The sequence below is a fragment of the Rattus rattus genome, chromosome 18 (genome assembly GCF_011064425.1).
Source record: "Rattus rattus isolate New Zealand chromosome 18, Rrattus_CSIRO_v1, whole genome shotgun sequence".
In the NCBI taxonomy this organism is placed as follows: domain Eukaryota; kingdom Metazoa; phylum Chordata; class Mammalia; order Rodentia; family Muridae; genus Rattus; species Rattus rattus.
This window is the reverse complement of record NC_046171.1, coordinates 19824561-19848405: the sequence shown is the minus strand read 5'-3', so window position 1 is coordinate 19848405 and position 23845 is coordinate 19824561. Positions and strand designations below refer to the sequence as shown.

General features: G+C 45.1%; 1 long non-coding RNA gene across 1 annotated transcript; it reads left to right on the top strand.

The window, feature by feature from the left end:
* The first annotated feature begins 10338 nt into the window (after positions 1–10338).
* On the top strand, positions 10339–13170 carry LOC116887231. Its single transcript, XR_004386205.1, has 2 exons — positions 10339–10590; positions 12843–13170. It is a non-coding gene; the product is annotated as an uncharacterized LOC116887231 (long non-coding RNA).
* The last annotated feature ends 10675 nt before the right edge of the window (positions 13171–23845 follow it).

Genomic DNA, 23845 nt, shown 5'->3' with positions numbered 1-23845 from the left:
CGTGACATACTGACCTAAAAATTCCCTTGGAAAATTAACTTAACAAAAAGGTGCACTTCTGTGTATACTTTATATATAAAGCTGATATATATGCTATATATATTATACATATATATAATCCGCTATAAGAAAATCGGTCACCAAAGGCCGGGCAGGGCTAGACACTGGGAAGACGAAAGTCTTAGCTACTTTTCTATTGCTGTGACAAGACATCATGACCAAGGCAACTTCTAAAAGAAAGCATTTAATTTGAGGCTCATGATTCCAGAGGGTTAGAGCTCATGGCCATCGTGATAGAGAACAGGCATGGCACTGGAGCAGTGGCTGAGAGCTTCCATCCCAAGTCACAAACAGGAAGCAGAAAAAGAGTTGAGAATGATATGGGGCTTTTGAAACCTCAAAGCCCACTCTCTGTGACACAGACACACCTCTTCCAGGAAGGCCACACCTCCTAATCCTTCCCAAACAGTTCCACAGACTAGAGACCAAGCATTCAAACATATGAACCTATAAGGGCCATTCTCTTTCAAACCAACATGACTAAGAAGGTCAGATTTCCTGAATCTGTGATTTGTATAAGCCTAGGTAACAAAGAAGTTCTCTGTTTCTCTGTCTCTGTCTCTGTCTCTGTCTCTGTCTCTCTCTCCACACACACACACACACACACACACACACACACACACACACACACACACACGTTCAAAGTAGATTGCCCTCCTTTCTAGTGAGTAATGTTCATCTGGGAGTCTGGCAAGAAGGTTTCCTTCCAATGGAGAGAGATTTTGGGTCAGATGACATTTTCTAGTATCTAAGAGCAATATGGTCTTAATTAAAACACCAGCCTCCCAAGAAGACTCTGAGAGGCAGTAAACAACACTAAACTCAGCTGGATCAGAGCCCAGAAAGTCAACCAGACTTGTGCAAATGAAGAGGAACACACACACACACACACACACACACACACACACACACACACACACACGCTTAAAGCCTTCAAAAGCAGCTAAGGACTTAGAAGGGGGAAGGGAGATGGGAATGCAGGAACAAAGAAAATTGCCAGTTTGCATCCTTATGTGGTCCAGGAACCAGACACAGCCACTGCGGAAGATTCTGTGGGGTGGGAGTGGGGGTGGGGAAGTCATTCTTTCAGCTGCACAGTTAAAAGCAAACATAGGAGGCAACAAAGGACAACCAGGACAAAGCAGCTTGCCTTGTCTGGGCATGGAGTGTTCAAGGAGGACCTGTAAACACGGCAGCTAGACATAGTAGACACACTGGTGCTGTGACCGCCCCCAACATCCATGATGAATCCAGAACATTAAGAGGGGGAAGTTGACTCTGCCCTTTTGCTATGTGTCATCAGAATGTGCAAGTTGGAACTTGTGAAGCACACGAGGGGCTTTGCGTTACACAACTGCAAACACGGAGAAGTAACAGAGAAAACTCACTCCAGTTAGATCCAGCATGCGGTAAGGCAGTTGACCTTGAATCTCAGATTTGAGATTTATTAAAAGATAATTGGGGCTCAGAGATGGCTCAGCAGTTAAGATCGCTGGCTGTTCTTCCAGAGGACCTCGTTTAGATGCCCAGCAGCCCATGCGACAGGGATCTGACATCCTCTTCCGGTCTCTATGTTTACACACATGACATACACATAGATATACATGCAGGGGAAACATCCAGACTAAATTACATTACATTACATTAGACTAACATTTTAAAAGAGATAATGAGAGTCTATAGGTTCTATGCTAACCAGATTGACAGCACTCACAGTCTCATTGGTCAGGAGATTCTAACTAAAGATAGGGACGCTTGAGGACAGATGCTCATGCAACCATTACTACTGGAGTTAACGTGCAGAACTGCATCCTTCGCAATGCAATGGTGCGTCCTAATGCAGTCAGCAGCTATCAACTAAAGACCCTGGTGACTTTGGAGAAATCATCAAAGCACAGTATCACTTGGGGTAAAGAGATGGTACAGTCGTTAAAGTGCTTGCCGTGTAAACACGACAGTATCATGTGGAAAGCTGGGAGTGGAGGCACACTTGTTGGCAGAGCCAAGGGTAGCTTTGTGGCTTGCTAACCAGTCAGCCTATCCTAATCAGTTAGCTTCAGGCCATCCCTCAAAACACAAGGTGGACGTGGGATAGTGCCACAAATCCTTAACCCCAGCGCTTGGGAGGCAAGGACAGTAGATCTCTTTGAGTACAAGGCCAATCTGATTTTTACTTAGTGCGTACCAGGCCAGCCAGGGCTATATAGTAAGACCCTGTTCAAACCAGCAAGCAATACAGAATAAAATAAAAGGTCGGGCCGTGGTGGTGCATACCTTTAATCCCAGCACTCAGGAGTCAGGGGTAGGCAGATCTCTGTGAGTCTGAGGCCATCCTGGTTTTCAGAGTGAGTTCCAGGACAGCCAGGGCTAAACAAGAAACCCTGTTTTGAAAAAGACAAACAAATAAGCAAATAATAATAATAATAATAATAATAATAATATAATAAAAGGAATGACACTCAAGGTTGACCTCTGGCCTCTATACACAAGACATACATACATAAAAAGCGTAGTACAACTTTATGTTAATAAAAATGGAGCTCAGTTTTTTTGTGATAGCTGTCAATGCAAAAAACTATACCACTTACCTCAAGGGGAATAAGAGATGGTTTATTTTACAGTCAAATGAATGATGGAGACCAAGGAACCACAGAACTAGGTTGCCCTGGGTTCCATTCCCCCCTCCCTTCACAGCCGCTTCCCCTTCCTCCCTCCTTCAGTAACAGAACAAAGAAAGCCATAAATCAAGGCGATTTAAATCTTATTGGTGAGTGTTAAGTTTCAAACCCAGGACAAAGGGCTGAGGTAGCTATTTAACATATCAAAGTGGGCCTGGATGCTTCTCCCAGCATCCCTCACTCCCAGCCTGTTACAGAGTATGGCTGGTATACCCTGCCCCCTACGCTAAACTTTCCAGGGCAGGGGCTTCCCTGAATAATCCAGACATTTGATTTCCCACCTGTTTTGTTCCGGTGGTCTCCTGACTATTGAACCTGGCTCTTCTTTTTCCCCACTCCCTTCCTCCTCTAGTCCCCATCCCCATCTTAGCCTGGCCATGTCCACTCTAGACTCTCCCAGATATGTCTGCCTCTGGCTCTGCTCTCTCACACCTCTATAATAAACTTTCTTTCCCACCCAGCAGTCACGCCCTTTCTCCTCTCCCCCTCCCCTTGCCCTCTCCCTCCTCCCTCCTCCTCCTCCTCCTCCTCCTCCTCCTCCTCCTTCTCTCTCTCTCTCTCTCTCTCTCTCTCCTTATTCAGCATGTAATCAGAGAGGCAGTTAGCACAAGTTGTCAAAATCTCCCACAAAGATCAGATGCTGCGTGATGACGTTTTCAGCTTTCATTCAGACCCGTGGACTGTTAATAGGTTCCAAAGAGTTTTTATCTGTTACAAGATATTAATTCCAAAACATAGCCGGGCAAGGGATGGCCATTCAGGGAGCTAAAGCTTGCCTGGGATGAGGTCCACAGCACTGCGACCTCTCAGCATCTGTGACATTCTCATTGGCTAATCTTTGCACGCACAGCTTCTTTCCGGTTGTTCTTGTTCACCTAAGAAAACACCACCACAGGTTTCGTTTATCGCTCCTACAAGGTGCTCATTGAATCGGCAACCCTGCCCCACCCAGCTACAAGGGCTAGGCTGCTGAAATCCGCGCCGGCTGGCACAACTGCCTTGTCTGAAACTCAAGGCCAGGGATGGTGGTGGATGGAGAGGGTGACGCTGGGAAAGCCTCACATGTACCACGTTAGCTCCTATTTTGTCTGCTGGTCAGGGTGAATTCCTTGGCTCTCTCCAACTGCTGGAGGTGGAGATCTGCTGTGTCAGTTGTGCCTGGAAGGGGAACGAACGAAACTAGATACAGAAATAATTTCGGCCGCACCCCATTCTCAGTGATCTGGAACGTTGGATAATTTCCTAGAACACTGTAAGAAACAGATCTCAAGAGGCAAAGCTAAGACCACATAACAGACAGGGTAGGTCATGCATGCACTGAGGCCCCCCACGCCAAGCCTGGAGTCTCTGAGTGAGGAGCTTCAGAGAGCTGTAAGCAGATCAGAAAGCAAGTGCCAGCAGCCTGAGCAAGTCCTCATGTGGCCAAGACCAAGCTGTCACAAGGTTGTCAATGCTGACCTTGTTTTCATATGAAGTGGTACTGTCCCCTCAGAGCATGTTCAGTGAATCACTTGACATCTGGTACTTCCTCTAGCTGTTCTCCAGAACCTAATGCATCATCAGAATCCCCGACAGTTGTGACTGGGGAGATAGCTCCTTTAGTAAAGTGCTTGTAGTGCAAGTCTGAGGTCGTGAGTTCAAATCCTAGGCACTCAGAGAGGAATCAACTGTGGTGATATGAATATGTAACCCAAGCACTAAATGGGTAGACACAGGGGGTCCCTAGAACTCATTAGCCAGTTAGCCTAGCCAAGTTGGTGAGCTCCACATTCACTGAGAGAACCTATCTCAAAATTTAAAATAGAAAACGATCCTGAAAGACACATGACATTGACCTCTGGTCTCCTTATGTATGTGTACACATATGCACATACATCACATATAACAGCATACATATACTATATACATATATAACACCATATACAATACCAAACAGAGAAGAGAATCCCTGAAAGCCCAGGGTCTCTTAAGGCAGTGGTTCTCAACCTTCTTAATGTATGACCCTATAGTTATTGGTGTTGTGGTGACCGCCAACCATAAAGTTATTTTGTTGATACTTCATAACTGTAATTTTGCTACCACTATGACTCATGATGCAAATATTTGATATGTGACTCCTGCAGTCTAGACTGGGATCTTGTTTTAGACTTTCCAGGACCCAGAGTGGGTCTGATATCTGGCCTTGGTTTGGGTCTTAGGTGAATGTCTGTAGCAGATCATCTTCAGACAGTCTGTCCTAAGACCTAGAAGGCATGTGATAAGGTTAGGCTATGTGGGGACTGTCTTCAGTGAGGAAGTCATGGAAATGTGGACACGGGCTGATTTTGAGGTCCTGTCAAACTGGCTTGGAGAGGACTGGTAGAAAACAGTAATTGGGAGAACAACAGTTTTGTAGGTAGGCAGCTATGAGTAGAAGGAACAGGGAGGCAGAAGGGTCCAGCCCGTTACTGAACTAATCGACTACTGATGATTCTAACATCATATAACATTATATAATTTAACAACATTATAATACTGGTTTACTCTCTTCCATTTATGGTAAGCCTAGGAGAAAGAGCTACTAGACTACAATATGGAGTCTACCCCTCCATATAAACAAAACCAGTTCCAGGCAACGGCGGTACGCTCAGATCTCTGTGAGCACAAGGCCAGCCTGGTTTACAGAGAGGTCCAGGACAGCTAGGACTACACAGAGAAACCCTGTCTCAAAACTGAACCAAACCAGACCAGACCAAACCAAAGCACATCATGCTTCCTTCCTGCACTGTTATTTGCCAGTTCATTTTGCTTGGGTATTAGCATTTCCTATCCAATTCCTAGAACAGGGGATTTTATAAGCTGGTTCACCGTTTGTTTTTGTGAGCTGTGTTTGTTTTCGAACTTTCTGGCATCGGCAGTTTGTCTTTCTTCTCTCTCGCCCTCCCCCCTCCTCCTTACAGAGTATCTTATAGCTCTGCCTTATCATCCTCTGGTATACACTGTTTTTTCATTTAACAACTGTTTTCAATAGCTGTGTCACCTTAGAGTGTACACTAAGGGAAGCTATTCTAAATATAAATCTGATAAATCATGGGCAAAATAATATGCAAATATGGGAGAGAATTAGATCAGGCATACATTTGTGTTTTGAAGAATTCTGTCCGTTCAAACACATAGGGCAAGACTGTAGAGTGAAAGGACCACTATTTGTGAGCAGAAGGGGGTTTCCCAGTTGTTACGTAAGCAACCGAGACTTCTAGAATGACCTTCAACATCTCTGGCTTACAGAATAACCTCGGCTAGACACCTAGAGTCGTAAATAATTGATGGCAGATGTTCCATTTACTTTCCTACCACATTCATTGCTGGAGCAAGTCAGAGACGTAAAACTCGTCCCCGTGTCTCAGCTACGGGGGTCTTTGTCTTCTCATTTGATGGCAAGGCTGCCTGTGGATAATGGTATCGAAGGCATCTCAAAATCTGAGAAAGTGTATGAATGAAAAAAAAAATGAACAGAAAGGAAGGACATGACTGCTCCTAGTTTATGGTGGAGGACAAGATGTGTTGCAGATAAGAGGAGCGCACAGCCAGAGGCAGAGACATCTGGGAGAGTCCAGCGAGAACGTGACCCTAGTTTGAGGTCATGTAAAGAGAGGGGAAGGGAGAAGGGAGACCCAGGAAAGTAAGGGGTGAAGGTTGGGGTAACCAAGTAGCTGGATTATATAATGCAGGGTTACTGGGCAACTCCAGTTTAGGGGAAGGCATAGTCTTAAGGCCAGCCTTATCCCGTAACAGGTAGGAACCAAGGGATGTTCAGAGAACCTGGTGGCCAGGTCCACTCTGATATATTAAATAGGTAACTCAGTTAGCTGTTAGTCCCAGATTTGAGACTAAACATTGCACGTAGCCTATTCTATAGAAATGAATGTAAACTATACATTAGAACCAGTGTACAAGTGAGACTGTTCTAAAATGTTTGTGTGTGTGTGTGTGTGTGTGTGTGTGTGTGTGTGAGAGTGTGTGCATGTGTGAATGTGTAGCCAGTCTTGCTACTTTGTGGTTTCTTCTTTTTCCCACCCTTTATCCCCCCACCCCATTTCACTCCTTATAACTTGATGGGAGAGGAAGAAGGATATATGAGAGAGAGAAATAGATCACTGAACCTAATTTCTTCCTCCTTCTTTCTTCTTCGAACATGGCTACTAGCAAATCGCAACCCCCCTCTCCCCGCTGCAACCACGAATGCCACCTATCAGGGCTCTAGCATTTCTACACCCTCTGAAAACCTCTCAGCCTTCCAAACGGCACACAATGGCAGAGGCTATCCACAGCTGGCAAAATCACACCTCTACTAGAACACGAGGCAAATCATAGTCAACCGCTGTGGAGCGGCCCCATCTCCCCACACCTGGGACTAAAATGAGGATATTTTCTTTATCATAATTATTTATTTATTAGTTTTGCTTTTGTTTCTTGAGGCAGGGTTTCTCAGTCTAAGCAGCCTTGGCTGTCCTGGACTCACTTTGCAGTCCAGGCTGGCCTCGAATTCACAGAAATCCACCTACCTCTATAACCTGGGTGCTGAGATTAAAGGCATGGACCACCACGTCCTGCCGAAAACTCTTGTTAGTGCAGTTTTTAAAGTGATCCCTTCTTTCTCTATCCCCGCTGGCTCCCAAATAAATGAGACACAGACGGTAGGATTTATTTAATCAAGCTTTGTAGCACCATGTCTGAGCAGTTACTAATCCGCTCAGCTAATCTGGCTGCCTCCCGGCCAAAATCCCCACGATCTGGCTCTCTGCTCCAGGTGTGTTCCCGAGGTGTCTCCTGGACACTGTCCTCGTGGTAAATCCTCTCTCCGCCTCCACTGCCCAGGATCAGAAGTCCAGCCTTTCTCTCTTCTGCTCAGCCACTGGCTAATCAGTTTTTATGGACAACTCAGAGAATAAATGGGGAACGATATTTATACAACAATTAGGCTGGAGATTCTCAGAATAAGCATTATAATACGCTGTTAGAAACGTGCCTCAGTGCCAGGTTGGGATTGCAACCAGACATGGGGACAGAGAAGTCATCATGTGAATCATATGACAATACTCTTTACACGGTGCACAATATCATTATCCCTACGTAGTCTTTTTTTTTAAAGCTTTATTTATTATATATAAATACATTGTAGTTGTTCAGACACACCAGAAGAGGGCATCAGATCCCATTACAGATGGTTGTGAGCCACCATGTGGTTGCTGGGAGTTGAACTCAGGATCTCTGGAAGAGCAGTCAGTGCTCCTAACCACTGAGCCATCTCTCCAGCCCCCTACGTAGTCTTATATTTATGGGTTTTTTAATTTAAAGAAACCAAAATTCCGGGATCCTCACCATATGTATGTGGTGTCCAAAGATGTCAGAAGAGGACATCCGATCTGTCAGGAATAGAGTGATAGGTATTTGTGAATTGTTCAGTGTGGGTTCTGGGATCTGGACTTTAGTCATGAACCGACAGCAAGCTCTGTCCATTCCATAACCACTGAGCCACCTCTTGCTCTCCTTCCTTGATGTGACCCCTGCCCTTTGAGACAGGGCTCTCCCTCTGTAGGCTTGCCTGGACTTGAACTTGTTACGTAGACCCAGGGCTGTTTAGATCTTGTGGTAATCCCTGGCCTCTGCCACTCATGCACTGGTATTAAAGGCATTTACCGGCATACACAGACGGCAAGTTGCTATCCTGTTTCAAAGACGAGAAAGGAAAATACATATAAAAATGATGTTTTTAGTTTTTAGGAGATTCCAAACGTGGGATATTGTGCTAAAGCAAAACGGCAGCCCTACTGTGCTAAATAGCAGCCTCTCACATACTGTGACTTCTCCCCCACACCCCGCACCGCCGCCCCACCCCCACCTTCAGTGAGGGTTGTCCTGCTCAGTTTGCCAACTCACCCATTGCATTGATAATTACATACAGCCCGGTTGTTTCCCTGATAAAGGGCAGTGAGTCCTCTTCATGCAAATGACAGAGCACTACTTGGCTGGAACTCTGGCGCCTGGACAAGCTGTAATGTGGATCTCAACCTCTGACCACGTTTGGAAAGTGGCCAACTTAAGACAGGAAAGTCTGATCTGTTAAAACCACAAGGAGAGTTCACGGCAAAAGTCAGATGAGAAAACCGAGTTCATGAACTCTCAGTGGTCACACCTTCAGTCTTTGCCTCTGCCCCCTATTTTGGAAGCCCTATCAGACTTCTTTTTTTCTTATTTCTTTTTTATTTTTATAAATAGATTTATTTACCTATTCCCCTCCCCTGTGGGGTCTGGGAATCTTTTTCTTTCTTTTGTAATGTAAAAAATTTTGAAAACTTGCATGCTTTTTTTTTCGTGACTAATTTGATAATAGAATGAGTTCTCCAGCAGGAACCAGAGACTTAGATTTTGTTGTTGTTGTTGTTGTTGTTGTTAAATTTTCTTTCTTTGTTTAATGTCTGTGAGCACACTGTAGCTGTCTTCAGACACACCAGAAGAGGGCATCACATCCCATTACAGATGGCTGTGAGCCACCATGTGGTTGCTGGGAATTGAACTCCGTGGAGTAGCAGTCAGTGTTCTTAACTGCTGGGCCCTCAATTCAGTCCATGACTTAGATATTTTTAAAAAATAAATTAGAAAAAAAAATTTTAATAATGGAAAACAGCCCTTTTGATCTTCCTCCAGCTTCAAGAATCCTAAACACGAGTGGTCAAAGCGCAGAGAAAAACTGACCATGAAGTTCCCATTCCCAGCTGACACAGCTACAACCGAGTCCTTGGTGAGGACCTAAGACCCAGGGGACATCAAGGAAGACCAGAGTATCTACTTCAGGAAAGAGAGAGAAGAAAGAAACGAAAGATGGAAGGAAGGAAGGAAGGAAGGAAGGAAGGAAGGAAGGAAGGAAGGAAGAAGGAAGAGAGAGACAAAGAGAAAGACAGAGGGGTGGAGAAGGGAAAGGAAAGAGAGGACTAGAGAGAAGGTTCAGCACTAGATGCTTTTCCACATGGTGGTTCTCAACCATCTGTAACTCCAGTTCCAGATCTGATACCTCCTCTGACCCCACAAATTCCCACACTCACACACAGAAAAGAATATGTATAACATATGCATATGTAAATACATAATATAATAAAACATATTTCATAGATTTTATATTGATTCTATATATGTATATATTTATTTAAACTTATATAATTTTTATTTATATTATATACACTTAATAATAATGTCTACATTTAATTTAAATATAATTTTATATATTACAATAAAATAATAACATATATTATTTTATACGTCTCAACCTATTCTAGTTACCATCCTTGCTCCAATGAACTCATCTTTTGCCAGTGGGAGGCACCTCAGGTTGGCCACTGGATCCTTCCACTGTGGTCCTTGTAAGTAAGCCTTTATAGCTTTTATCTGATGTGGCAAGATATTCTGAGCATATCATGTCTCGATCTGGACTCGGAATTGGCCGTCTTCCTAGGGACTTCTGTTCCCTTTCCACAAGAAGTAGCATTCGAGACAACAGCCTGATTCCCACATGTTCCCTGACACCAGTTGGGACATTATTTTTAGGCCTTAAAACAGACAGAGATAGAAATGTTTTAAGATGAAATGTATTCCTAGCATAGAGAGAGGAACACTGGAGGTGTCCAATGCCCTGGTCTGCTGAGCCTTTTCTAAAGACATAGAAACAAGTAAGAACCATTCTGCACAGCATCAGGCCGAGGTGGACGTTCCGATCAGACTGGAAGGACAGGACAGAGGGACATGACGATGAGGCCATGTTGATGAGTGTCCCTTATACTCTGGGTATGGTGGATTTCCAGATGAAATCTCAACAAGGGTGAGGTGACCGCAGTTGTTTGATCTCTGTCTCTCTCTCTCTGTCTCTGTCTCTCTGTCTCTGTCTCTCTCTCTCTCTCTCTGTCTCTCTCTCTCCCTCTCTCCCTCTCTCTCTCCCTCTCTCTCTCCCTCTCTCTCTCTCTCTCTCTCTCTCCCTCCCTCTCTCTCTCTCTCTCTCTCCTCCCTCCCTCCTCCCTTCCTCCCTCTCTCTCTGGCAAGATCTTACTATGCAGCCTTGACTGGCCCAGGATTCGAATTTTAGACCAGGATGTCTTGAAATTGCAAATAGTAGCCTAACTCTACTACCTAGAGGCGGTATGTACCCACATTTCTTTTGCTTTCTTATTTAATTATGTTTATGTGTGGATATTTTCCCCTGACTGTTTGTCTAAGACCCACATGAATTCTTGGCACTGGAGGAGGCCAGTCCCCAGAGTTACAGACAGGTGCGGGGAATCAAACCTGAGTCCTCTGGAAAAGCAGCCAGTACTCTAGCCATCTTTCCAGCCCGTTCGTTTTTGTTTGTTTGAGAGAGTCTCACTATATACCTCTGGCTGGTCCAGAATTCAATATGTAGAGCGGCTGGGCCAAGAGCTGGAATCAAAGGCATGTGCCACCCATCCCCGGGGGGCGTTTTTAGCTGAGACCCCCAAGAGGTGATAAAAGCAGTGTGGGGGACCCAGGGTAGCTGATTTGATGGAAAATGAATAAACAACAAGAAAATCAGAATCTGCCCACCACGTGTGACGCTTCTGTCAAGGTTGTTTCTCAGAGAAGCCAGCTCACAAGTTTATAGCATTGTATCCTGGAGCTCCCAAAGTGCCCGGAATTGGAAGAGAAAAGAAAGGCTGCTCAGAGGTCCTGTTCTAGCCTCTCTCTCTCCTCCGCTTAACCTCCAACAAAATTTTCACATGTAACAAAATAATTCTCATCTTCTGCAAATGTTTTCCAACTAGCATGCTGGGGGTCCAAGAACCAAGAGGGTGCATAAAATTAGCACATAGGAGTGGGATGGGAGACTTATTTCTCTAGGGGTGGGGTGGGGTGGGGTAGGGGTCTTAGTTAGGGTTTTCATTGCTGTGAAGAGACACCATGACCATGCAACTTTTTTTTTTTTTTGGAGCTGGGGACCGAACCCAGGGCCTTTGCTTGCTAGGCAAGCGCTCTACCACTGAGCTAAATCCCCAACCCGACCATGGCAACTTTTTTAAAGAACGTTTCATTGGGGCTGGCTTACAGGTTCAAAGGTTCAGTCCCTTATTGTCATGGCAGGACGTGAAGGCATCCAGGCAGCCGTGGTGCTGGAGGAGGAGCTGAGACCTTGACCCACAGGCAGCAGAAGGAGACTGTGTGCCACACTGGGTGTAGCTTGAGCATAGGAGACTTCAATGGCAGATTCCACAGTGACACATTTCCTTCAACAAGGCCACACCTCCTGATAATGCCACTCCCTATGGGCCAAGCTTTCTTTCTTTTTCTCTCTCTCTTTTTTTTTTCCCCCTCGGAGCTGGGGACCGAACCCAGGGCCTTGCGGTTGCTAGGCAAGCGCCCTACCACTGAGCCAAATCCCCAACCCCTGGGCCAAGCTTTCAAACACGAGTCTATGGGGGGCTATTCCTATTTAAAGTGCCACAATAGGATTTTTCATTTCCATTGAATTATGTCGTTCACAGTATTGTTGCAAATAGAATGTCAAAGGAGACCAGCACAAAGACTTATAAGCATCACGGGATACATTCAACTCCAAATACCTCAAACAAGAGGATAGCAGGATCTGGCTCCCTCCCCCTTCCTAACCAGGCTCCATAAAGCCAGCTCCCCCACCATCAACCCTGGCAGCCATTCATTCCCTGACAGTTACAGGCTTCCTTGTTTGACTTGATAAGGTCCTCCCACCCAGCTCCTGGGCATGTAGATGAAGTTTCTTCCAACATCCCTGCACTGGCCAGTGGTACACAGTCCCACGCACACTGTCCCAGAGACCCCTGGCCACTTCCCAGGGGCATAAATACCCCTTTCTCCCGCCAAAAAAACAAACCAGTTCCCCAAAGCTATTCCTGCGTGTGTTCTTTGCCTGGGCGGTCATCACAGACAGACAGAGATCTGGCTCTAGATTTATCCGTGCACGTGACTGAGCCTCTCTCCCGCCCCTCTAGTCGGTGCACAACTGGCTTGGGTACCCTGCTGGAGAAACGAACTCGGACACTCCTTTCTTTTCTCCGTGGACACTGAGTCCCGCTCATGTCTTTACAGAGCTCTTCTGACGTGATCGTCGCAAACGTCGTCTTCCTGCAGATGGTACACAGCTGGAGCCGGGTTGGAGGATCTTTCCCCTACATTCCATTCCCTAGAGTAAGAGATGGCCTGAGCGGCTGGTGGCCTGGCCTCTGTCAGGGGCCAAGACCCAGTGACTGATGTCTGAACAAAGAAGGAGACTTCTCCGGCAACAGAATCAGCCGAAATAAACATCGCCAGCACGGGTACCGTACACTGCGAGTTCAGTGGTGGCTATATAATAAATATCTTCCCTCCAGTGCCCAATACCACACGATCGAATAAATAAGTGAAAAGTTACAAGCAAGCCATTTCCATGTTATGACTGTGGGGTTGAAGATAATTGAATTAATCAGCCACCCAGAGAGTTGTGTCTCCTTGGTGTCCTGACCCAGAAGTGGGCATCTCTCTCCATGACTTTCAGAGCCCTTTGGTGATAAGAGAGTGCTGGTGTTAGGGAATATAAATTTAGGTTTTATTACTGAGTTTTCTGGCAATGAATTCACAAAAGCCTCTGGGTGTCATTTCACTGTATCACCACCTGACATTTAAGGATGGTTGAAGGACTTGGGAGAAATGAAAAACAACGACAACAAAAAAATAGTATCCTTGTTTTAGTTTTGAAACGTATCTCTAAGTAAACCAAGTCATTAGAATTCAAGAGGAACTTTAAAAGTCAGCCCTTGGACTGCAGCCTTTTGCAGACTGCAGAAGGCTCTTCATTTGCTTAATACATTAAAAATGACTTCCCGGGGCTTGGACCCGGGAGCTGGCACAACGGGTTAACATACCTGCTTTCGAGCTGATGACCCGAGTTCTAGTCCCAGCACCCACATGGTCGAGAGGACGAACTCTCATAAGTTGTCTTCTGACATAAACACAGGCACACAGAGGCACACGCACACACGCACACACACACACACAAACATCACAAACATCCACACACAGGCACATATACACATGCATATTTACTCATATCCCTGAATAAGTCAAAATGTAAAAAAAAAGCACCAAATTGATAAAAACTCTTCTATTTTTATTATTACTAAGGACTCGAGGACGAATTCAGCTCTTAAACATGCCATAACGCTTGATTTGAAGATGCTAACAGTCAACCTTCCAAGGCCAAATCATGGCACGATAACAAGGACACATCACGGCACTTCCTCAATAGATGGGACATTAGGATCCCACATTATTCACACAGTTGGCTCTTGAGGCAAAAGTTCAGGAATGATCTAAGACCTCCGTATAATGAACAGTGGCCAGTTCTAGATCAGCAGCCATACATTAAACATTAAAATCAGGAGAGAGAGAAATAATTTTAAAGTTTTGATGATGTAGCCAGCAAGATGGCTGTGTGGGGGAAAAACATTTGCAGAGCCGGCCAGATGACCCTGAGTCCAATCTCTAGGCCCCGCATAAAGGTGAAGGGAGAAAACAGACTCCACAAAGCTGTCCTCTGGCTTCCATATGCACACTGTGGCATGCATGTCCATACTCCCCCATCACATACATGAACACACGCTAATGGTGATGGATACAACAGATGTAAATGTTAATTAGACTTTAACATTTACCAACCACGAGACCTGAAGCTTTCCCTACCTCAGTTTCTTCCTCAAATAAAGGTTTGATTGGAGAATGAAGTATAAAAAAAATGGGTGTAAGCTAATTTTCGCTCCTGCTCAGATGACGCCCAATCTTAAGAGCTAAAGAAAAAGAGGCTAAATTCACACAACCTTGTTAAATATGTTGCTAAGGGGTTCTTTTTTTGGTTGGTTGTTTTTTTTTGGTTTTTTGGGGGTTTTTTTTGTGAGAGGATGTGGTGTTTTGAATATGCTTGGCCCATAGGAAGTGTTATTTAGCAGGTGTGGCCCTGTTGAGATAGGTAAGGCCCTGTTGGAGGAAGGGCAGCACTATATGTGGGGACTTTGAAGGCGCTTAGTGCTCAAGCTCCACCCCCGTTAGGGGATAGCCTTCTTCCTGCCTGCCTTCAGATCAAGATGTGAAGTTCTCAGCTCCTCCTGCACCCCGTCTGCCCAGACACTGCCATGCTTCCCACCATGATGATAACGGACTGAACCTCTAAGACTGTAAACCAGCCCCAATTAAATGTGCTTTAGAAAAATCACCTCAGTCATGGTGTCTCTTCAGAGCCATAAAAATCTAACTAAGTCACAGGGTTTCTCTGTGTAGTCCTGGCTGTCCTGGAACTCGCTCTGTAGACCAGGCTGGCCTGAAATTCACAGAGATCCCCCCCTCCCCCGTGTCTGCCTCCCAAGTGCTGGGATTAAAGGCCATGCGTCACCACTGCCCAGCAAACAATAAAGTTCTTTACAACAGCCCACAAACTACCTTCATTCCCTCTACATATATTTCAATAATTAGCATGTCGTAGCAGGGTCTTCAATGAAATAACAGACATGACTTACTTGTACAAAGTCAGACCATACAGCCCACGCTTGGCAACAGTTCATTGATTATATTTGCCTACTGCATTTTACTTAACGTCACTTCATGAAGTAGATGAGAATTTTTTTTTTAGGTGACAAATTGTGTATTATGTGGAACACTCTTCCATAGAGTCCAAACCCCTTCACAGGACATAATTAGTAATATTGTAAATCTACCAGGCAATCTTTATATGTGTGAACAAAATTACCGAAAGGGGAGAAAATAATGGACTTATCCTCAAAAAACACCCTATATGTCACTGAGGAGGGAGGGAGGGACAGAAAATACATCTCCTCAGCCAATAGGAACCAATGACCAATCCCCTGATGTCATCTTTGATGCCAGTCCTCTCGTCTGCCCGCTGCAATCCCCAGATATGATCTGGGATAGCATTTGGAAGATGAGGAGCGATATTATCTGCAGGCTGATCCTTCAGTCCCATTTGTATTGTATTTCTGTAGAAGGCTGGATCAAGCCTACCAAGGAAAGAAACCCATCGATGCCCTTCGCTGCTATCAGATCAGCGGACTTCCTGCCAAATGGATGTGACCAGAGGCCAAGGGAGAGCCTTCTGATCAGGAAGGTGGCAAAGGGTATGATGACACCAGCTCTCTTTACAGGCGTGCAGCTGATTAATAGAGCTGTTGGGGATTTTAAAAGAGGGTGACTACTTCGATGATGTCATCCACTTAGCATCGAGAAGCATCTTGCAGCCATACCTGCGGTCAGATCAAGGTCACAGAGCACAAGACAGAGAGACTCGGTTACAGGGGAAATCTTACCCTTTTCCTCAATTACTTAAGTTGTGCAAAATCTAAAGCAATTTGGTCTTTGTTCTGTTTCGATAAATTGCAATTGCCTGTAGCTTTCTGAGTTAATGGAATTAAATTTTCAAGGAAAAAAAGAAGCGATCTCATTTTATATTTATCTTACTTCATTGTTTGAGACAAGGTCTCATGTAGCCCAAGCTAGTCCCTAATTTACTACTTAGCTGAGGATAGCCTTGAGCTCCTGCCTCCGGCTTTCAGGTGCTGGGAGCATAGAGGTATATATCACCATGACTGGTTAAAAAGGGATTTTTTAAAAAGATTTATTTATCCTATATAAGTACACTGTAGTTGTCTTCAGACACACCAGAAGAGGGTATCGGATCTCATTACAGATGGTTGTGAGCCACCATGTAGTTGCTGGGATTTGAACTCAGGAAGAGCAGTCAGTGTCCTTAACTGCTAAGCCATCTCTCCAGCCCTTTCTTTTTCACTATATTCATTGATTCGTTCAATGAATATTTATTGCAAGCTGACCCTGGGTTTATCCCCAATTTGCCTCACCTCCTCCACCATCCAAACCCAGGTCTTTTAGATGAAGCTCAGTGAGATCTCATTTTATGGATCATGTGACAGTTGTCTTAAGAGGGCAACTATATACTGAGCATACAGTTGATGCTTCCGATGGCTCGAAAGTAGCTTCTAAAGTCCCCGCTCTACAAATCTAATCCCACTTCCAACAGTATCAAGAAGTGGACTCTTTAAGAGGTGAATAACAGGAGGTCTCTGTTCTTAAGGATTCCTGTCCTTAAAGAAGGAATGGATTCGGCGCCCAAAAAAGTGGATTTGTTGGGTTGGCGAGGTGATTCAGCAGGTGATGGCACTTACTGCCAAGCCTGACAGCCTGAGATTGATACCCCAGGACCCACGTGATGGAAGGAGAGAACCAACGGCTGACAACTGTCCTCTGACCACCACATGCACTGTGACGCACGCTCGCACGCACGCTCGCACGCACGCTCGCACGCTCGCACTCACGCTCGCACGCACGCTCGCACGCACGCACGGAGGACGTAAATGAGATGAAATATTAATGCAAAGACCAAATTTGTTATCAGTGCAGCTCACTTCCCCGGTTTGCCCGGTTAGTCTTTCTCTCTCCTTGCCTTCTACCATAGGAAAATACAGCAAAAAGACCCTCAGCGGAAGTGGTTCCGCTGGCCTCGGACTCTCTACCTTCCACTACGCTATGAAATGAATCTTCATTCTTTGTAAATGAACCCACCTCGGGTATCGTGCTACATAAATACAAAGCTGACAAAAACCTAACACACTTGTTGATGAATTGGTCCGTGAGTAGAAGAAGAGAAGAATAATTTTAGTGTATCCATTGGTGGTTAATGAGTACGAACCCCACCCCCACCCCACCCCACCCTCACCCGCCCCTAACCTCAGAATCAACTACAGAAGCATCCTGTGGACAATTCTAAAGATGAAGATGTATTTAAAATCAGCCAGTTCGTCTTTCTATGACTGAACTGTTGTCGTAGTCTGATCTCTGGGACACATTTAGCTTTGCCATCTTGTACAATCAGGACTGATATTTGCTCGCTTAAGGGCCTGTGGAATAATGTCTCGGGTAATGGTGTTTTCTACCAAGTTAACGACCTGAGTTTGATCTCTGGTACCCACATGGTGAAAGGTGAGACTGGATTCCTATCAATTGTCCTCTGTGCGGTACCCCTGCATATCCCCATACACATTCACAACCACGCACAAACTAAAGAAACAGCTACAATGAAATTTTAAAAAATTCCTTTATCAAGGTGGACATGGTAGTACATACTTTTAATCCCAGCACTCTGGAGGTAGAGGCATGTGGATCTTTATGAATTCCAGGCCAGTCTTATCTACACACAGTGAGTTGCAGGCCAGCAAAGGTTTCATAGTAAGACCCTGTCTCAAAATAAAGAAGACCAACTACAAAAATTCAATTAGCAAAAGAAGGAGAAGGAGGGGGAGGGGGAAGAAGAGGAGGGGGAGGGGGAGAGAAGGGAGAGGGGAGGAAGAGGAGGGGGGAGGAGGGGAGGAGGGAGGAGGAGGAGGAGAAGAAAAGAAGGAGAAGGAGAAGGAGAAGGAAGACAGCATATTAAAGAAAAAGGTCATGGGTTGAAGATTCAGTCCAAATAGAGTACTTACTAGCACGTGTGTATGATCTCCAAGACTGTATAAAGGGCCATGGCCTATATAAGTCATGATCATATGACAGTAATCCCAGAACTCGGAAGATGAATGCAGGAGGATCAGAAGTGTAAGGGCATCCTTGGATACTACATAGCAGTTTTGATTCCAGCCTATAGAAGACTCTGTCTAAAAAAGCATGAAAAAATAATAAAAGGTCATGTTTTAAAAAAAAATACATGCAAACCCGGTGGTGGTGGCAGCACATGCTTTTAATCCCAGTACTCAGGAGGCAGAGACAGGCAGCTGCCTAAGTTTGAGGCCAGCATGGTCTACAGAATAAGTTCCAGGACAGCCAGGGCTACACAGAGAAACCCTTTCTGGCGAAAATGGGAAAAAGAAGATACATGTATCAAGCATTTTACTTTAATTTAAAACAAAGAAAGTGGGTTGGTTCAGCAGTCTTTCCTGTAACCACATGGCTGGTGATGAGGTCTTTGAGAAACTTTCCTGATTTACATTGTCAGTCATGATGAACACACCTATCATTCCTAACTCCTCAAGCACACATGCACAGTGCAGGAAGGGGAGGGAATCTCATAAAAATTGGGTTGCATCAACCTGCAAGGACTTACTCATCCTGAGCATAAACACTGTATCTCATAAGCTGACACAGAATCCATGTCTTACTTATGGTCTCTATTGCTGTATAAAACACCATGGGAGGTGGTGGTGCACACCTTCCATCCCAGCAGAAACAGGCAGATCTCTGAGTTTGAGGCCAGCCTGGTCTACAGAGCTTGTTCTAGGATAGTCAGCGCTACACAGAGAAACCTTGTCTCAAAACACCAAAGAGGGGGGGAGGGTGCGGGGGAGAACAAAAGAAAATGACAGTCAATTACAACAAATTGGGAAAGAATGTATTTCAGCTTAAATTCCCACATCACAGTCTATCACTAAGAGAAGTAAGGCAAGGAACTCAAATGGGACAGGAACCTGGAGGCAGGAGCTGATATAGAAACCTTGGAGGAGAATTGCTCTCTGGCCAGCTCCCCGTGGTTTCCTCAACCTGCTTTTCTCATAGCACCCAGGACCACCCACCCAAAGGTGGCACTGACTACAGGTGAGATACCCCCACCCCACATCAATCATAAATCAAGGTAATGCAACGTCGTAGGTTAAGAGTTGCCTGAAGGTCATCCTATTAGGGACATTTTCTCAACTGGTGTTCCTTCTTCCCAAATGACTCTAGCTAACGCCAAAGTGACATAAGAAACTAGCCAGCAGCATCCATACAGCCAAGTAGTTGAGCTCTTCCCCTCCTTACTTAGTTGTAGGCAAGTCATTAAACCCTGTTTTTAATCCCCAGTATAAAGCGAGGCACGGTGGTACAGTCCTGTCATCCAGTCCTGGGGGAGGTAGAGGCAAGAGGATCAGAAGTTTAAGGTCATCCTTGGGTATGTAATTATCGTCTCTGAGGCCTCAGTCTGCTAACCCGGGCCTAGAATGTTTTCAGCCTCTGAGACTTGCTGCTGAATAAGCTCACCCGCTCCTCGTTCTTTCTGAACTCTGGCTGGCTGGTTCAACTCAGCTGTTCTGGCTCAACCTCCTCTCCAAGCTGACTGATTCCATCTGGTTTCTCTCGGCTTCTCCTGAATTGCTCTGCTTGAACCTCATACTAACGTTGGCAATTTGTTCTAATCTTCTGGATCCTTCTCAGTCAATGACTCAATCTGTCTTCACCTGTGTCTAGCTTGCCCCCCCCCCCTGTAACCTGTCTCTGTACAACAGTCCCAGTAAATCTGCCTCCTTCTCCTCTTTCTTTCTCTCTGCACTGCCCCTTCAGCAGCTTCCCTTGCCTCTCTTGTCTCCTGAGAGGTGGGCATATCCTAGTCTGTCAAATCTTTCTCTGATTCGTTGCTTTGTCTGCCACTCAATTAACCATCACTTTCACGCATGGGTGCTTCCTTCTACAAACTAAATTCATTGTGTGGGATGAATAGGTGTGTCCTAAGGGCTTGTCTGTATTCCAGTCAGAGGGATTAAAGGTATGTGCTAAGGCTGAGCCTTACCACAACAGAAACAGCTTTTCTTTCACTAAATAGCACAATATTGGTTTTCACAGTGTGATCGAATATCCTACAACAGGGTACACAGCAAGTTAAAGGCTAGACAGGTAGACATGAGAACCTGTTTTAAGAAAAGAAACAAAGGAAAGGAAGGAAGGAAGGAAGAGAAGAAAGGAAAGAAAGAAAGGAAGGAAGAAAGAAAGGAAGGAAGGAAGGAAGAAAAAAGAAAGGAAGGAAGGAAGAAGGAAAGGAAGAAAGGGAGAAAGAAAGTAAGTCTTGGGGTGTAGTGGTACATGATTTGTTGGGGGGCAACCTGGAAACTAATGTTAGGTACCAGCCTGCTAGTTTACCTGAGTCCAAACTTAGGTCAGGTTCTCTAAAATGGAGTCTGAACTGAAAAGATTTGGCCTCTCCCCGGCACTTAGGAGACATAGGCAGGCAAGTAGAGATCTGTGACATTTTGAAGGCTAGCCTGGGCTACATAGGGAATTCCAGAACAACCAAAGCTACACAGTGAGACTATGACTTATCCTTAAAAGGGGGGAGGGGTGTATATTTGCGCAGTGTTCTTTCAGGTCCGTTATCTTGATTAGTCTCAAAACAATGCCACGAGGTTGATGAAGTCTTTTCCTTTTTGAGACAATGAAGACAATGGAACTCAGAGGTGGTGCTGTATATAGATCACCCAGTGAGAAAATGGCAGCTCTAGAGATAAAAGACTCGGCCCTTTGGTTATCCTGGTCCTTTAAAATCTTCCAATAGAATGCATTAAGGTCAAAGATCAGTCAATGAGACATTTCCCTTTTACACCATGGTCCAGCAATGCCCAAACCTGTTGAAGGTTGAGACAATAGTATTATTGAGCTGAAGACTCTTTTCCTTCCAAGAGTGTGTCAAAGCCCGTTAAGATTAAAGTGAAATCAAGTTCATAGGGAGGTCTCCTTTTTAATTAATTTGTTCTGGGATTTCATAACCTCCCTGGAAGTAACTCTACATTCCATCCATCACAGAGCACCTTGAAGCCGGGATGGAGGACCCTTGTGTGATTGTGGTTAGCGTTAAGGGTTGGGATAATGGAGACATAGCATCATTGCTGGCCTATGATAAGGTCTCACTTTGTTAGCTCAGAGGACACATTAAGAATTAAAGGGCTATTTAAAAAGCAAACTCCATGACACATCCCTATGTAGGTCAGTGAATAAATACTGAAGAACACAAACGGGAAAAGCCGTTGTCCCCTGCAGCCCTGATTCATTCCCGGATTTGGGTCAGGCCTCCTTAACAACTTTAATGACCTCTCTCCACTGACAGACAAGGTGAGAAATTCAGAATCCAGAGGGGAAAACATAAGAAGGAACCTTGAGTCATTTAGTGTGCATTTGATTTAAGTCCACGGAAGGGAAGCTTTCTTAGTAAGGAAGTAAAAGAGCTGGACCCAGCTCCACAAGCTTTCTCTGAGGCCGAGTGTGGTGCTACACAGCTGTGAGGGAGGCAGAGACAGGTACATCCTGTGAGGCGGCGAATACCCTGGTCTATACTGCAAGTTCCAGGCCACTCGGGGCTACATAGGGAAGAATCTGTCTCTAAAAATAAATAAATGAATAAAACCCATGTTAATATAAAAGGTTATACTAGTATTTGGGGCACACTGTTTAGGCTGTTCTGGTTAACATTCTGTCTAACAGTCACCCCACACCTCAAGGGCTTAGGGACAAGGTGGTATTTGCTGTTTCTCTCTCCCCCTTCCCCTCCTCTTCCCTCTCCCGTTCCCCCTCCCCTTCCCTCTCCTGTTCTTTTTCCCCTTCTCTCTCCCTCTCCCATTCCCTCTCCTTCCCTCTCCTCTTTTTTTTTTTTCTTTCTTTCTTTCTTTTTTTTTTTTTTTTTAAGAATATTTAAGGTTAGGTGTGATGGTTTATGCCTTTAATCCCAGCACTCAGTGGATAGGTAGGCAGATCTCTTTTACTTTGAAGCTTATAGAATTTGGTCTATAGAGTGAGATCTAAGGACATCCAAGGCTACACAGAGACCCCCCCCCCAAAAAAAACCCACCAACAACAATAACAACATTATTTTTTAAATGTGTATAAGTGTTTTCTGGTGTGTGTGTGTGTGTGTGTGTGTGTGTGTGTGTGTGTGTATGTACTATGTGTATGTCTGGTATCCTTGGAGATCAGATCCCCTGGAACTGGAGTTATAGATAATTATGACTTATTTGTGGGTGCTGGGCATTGAACCCTGGTCCTTTGGAAGTGGTCTTTACTGCTGAAAATCTCTCCAGCCCTGCAGGTTTCTTGAGACACGCCATTTCATGGTGGAAAATGGAGAAAACTCCAAGAGGAGAATGACTCTTGTGTCGTTCAGGTAGAGACCAATGGTATGGCTTAAAATGCTAGTGGTAGCAGTAATGGAAAAGGTTGTGGAGAAAGTATGCTGCTGAATTCTGTTTAGGGGTTCAGGAAAAGAGGAAACCAAAGACATTCTTTGGTTCATCACCTGAGCTACCAAGAGAGACTTAGAGAAACAGTATTAGCATAGGAGAGAGTTAGATTTTTTTTTTCTTTTCCTCCTTTTTTTTTTCTTCCCCCCTCCCCTCCTTCTTTTTGAGATAGGGTCTCATGTAACCCAGGTTGGCTTTGATTTCAAGTTTGATATGTCACTGAAGGTAACCTTGAACTCCTGGTCTTCCTGGCTCCCACCTCCCAAGTTCTCGGTTTATAGCGTGCCTGAGGAGGCTGGGGGTGGGGTTAAACTCAGGGCTGCACGCACACTAAGCAAGCACTCTCCCATCTGGGTCGTACTCCCAGCCTCTAGCTCTGTTTTATATGGGATGCGTTTAAGATATCTGTAAGTCCTCCAGATATCTGAGATGTCATGAGAATCAGAACCGGGAGCTGAGGTCCTTCGAGCACGCAGATTCTCGGCACACATTCAAATCCTTATGTATACCGTTATGGCTCTGGAAGAGTTAAGGTAGCTGCAAGATAAGAGTCCCTCACACCTGAGTGTTTGAAGTGCCGACAGCCAGGCTGGTATGCCCGGTTTCTGACTGTTTACTTGCTTGCAAACACTAGTCTGGGAATTCTGAGGCTGGCTCAGCCTGACTGCAGGAGGGCACCCAGATCTGTCCCACCTTCATTGATGGAGGCTCTGGGTGCTTTGTAAGTATCCTGAGAGCTTGCATTTTTCATAATGAATCCCTGTCTGTGCTTCTCCTCCTCTGCTGGAAGGCAGATCACTCTCCCAGCAATGCACTGCTTCTTGACGATTTGAATAATAAATTCACACACTGGCCAATGAGCATCGTCTCCCTCTATGCCTTTGAATAGTGTCCTTGCTATTGTATGAGGGCTACAGCTGCTATAAAGCACCCCAGAGTTAATGATAGGCATATGGGGTGACTTCCAGGGGTCCTGCTGGCCTGAGCGGTTCATGCACTTTGGCCAAAGTAGGACACCATATTGGGAGGCCACTCAAGCAATTCTGAAGGCTGATCCTGTTGGCCGGATGT